Source organism: Orycteropus afer, unplaced genomic scaffold, assembly GCF_000298275.1.
Source record: "Orycteropus afer afer isolate SDZICR_OR568_19922 unplaced genomic scaffold, OryAfe1.0 scaffold00394, whole genome shotgun sequence".
NCBI lineage: Eukaryota > Metazoa > Chordata > Mammalia > Tubulidentata > Orycteropodidae > Orycteropus > Orycteropus afer.
Genome location: NW_006921981.1, coordinates 2,259,336 through 2,261,032, shown reverse-complemented (window position 1 = coordinate 2,261,032; position 1,697 = coordinate 2,259,336).

Genomic DNA, 1,697 nt, shown 5'->3' with positions numbered 1-1,697 from the left:
GTACAGTCTGCAGCCTGGGCAGCCATGCCTCAGCTTTGGAAGAAAAATGTACATATTAGATAGATGCAACTATTTACAGTGTAATTATGGATAGTAACCAATTGCCTACGTAATTTTTTTTGTGTGATGAACTTCCCCAAACCAGCCCTCACCTTAGGTTGTCAGGCTGACTGTTTTAACCGGACAAGAAGAGCCAAATCTCACAGGCCTGAGTGTTCTAGCTCAGATGAAAACCAGTTTCAGGTACTAAGTAAGTGGGAACGCTAATTGGTAGAAATAAGTACAAAGTTCCCGAACTTCTGCCCAACTCAGGCAGGTGTAGGCAGAATCATTTGACAAGTTATTTGGATTTTAGAATCTTAACTTTATGAAGATTCAGGAAGAAATTTATTTTCATATACACTGGAAACTGGATTGTTTCATCAGTCAAGAAAAAATAGACATTTTTCAAACATTTTCCATCTATTAAAAATTTGGCCCATTTTGACCTAAAATTCTTTTTCCAAAAATTTAATTTTTGGGTGATCTATTAAATAAGGTTGTTGAAGACCTTTTTGCTATAGTTAGCAAGTCTTAAACTAAAATACGATGTTTTAAACTACTTTTTTTCCCCACCACCATCAATTTATTTAAAAATTATTCTTTAAAAATCTTTAAATTTCACACATCTGCAGCTTAGTTCTGCAATGAGTAAATTTTATATAAAGTAGTAACATTATATTAAGTAGCTTATTGTCCAAATCCTTATCGGAATATTATATGACAAACTGTGTTTCACATTTGACTATAAACCATGGAACAGTGATCTTCTTGGAAGACAAACATTTTTATTTTCCCAAAAAGTTTAATCTCTGGAGATAAGCACTTTTCAAACACAAGTTCTTTTCCCCAAAATGCTTATTTGTATAACATAATGAATCAGACAAGCATAGGAAACTGGTAAATATTACATTTTTTCTTCAGTAGTAAGTGTTCCCCATGCCTTTCCCTCCCAAATTATCAATCAAGTAGAAGAGTGAAAATTGAAATTTTGAGTAAAGCTCCAAGTTTCAAAAAAACACCATTTTCCCACACTCACCATTCTATTAATTTAAACTGTAACTTTTGCATTTTACTATGACATTTCAAAAAATTTCAAAAAGTTAACTTTTAACAGCTTTCTGATGTGCTCTTTAGCTCAAGAAAAATGAAGGTCTTTCTTCACTTATTAAAACTGGCATTGGTATTGTAAAATAGGAAGACAGAATAGTACCAAGAATCATCATTCTTATTAAATATTATAAATGGTAAGAAGTAGAGTCTTACAAGGTACTTTGTACTTTTCAAAACACTTCTTTCGCACGGTGTCACATTATTCTCACAGGGGCCATTTTAGCTAGACAGTGTGGCTTTGATTATTCTTATTTGACTGTGAGGAAACAAAGCCTAGAGTGAGTCAATGGTACAATCATAAATTGAAGCCTTTGACCTTGTTATTATATCCTTTCTCTCTAGGCAACCTTTGTACTGTCATAGCATGGCAGAATTACTTCAAAACCACTCAACCTGTCTTCCAACTTTCAGTCCCCCACCCTTCAACAACAAAAGGTATGTATTCTCACCCAATAATGCTTCTAAAAACATTGCTTTTTTTCCCTATCACTAAACTATTTCAAAACTGGGTGTTTCCCACTTCTAAAAGGATTCCACTAGTCTTC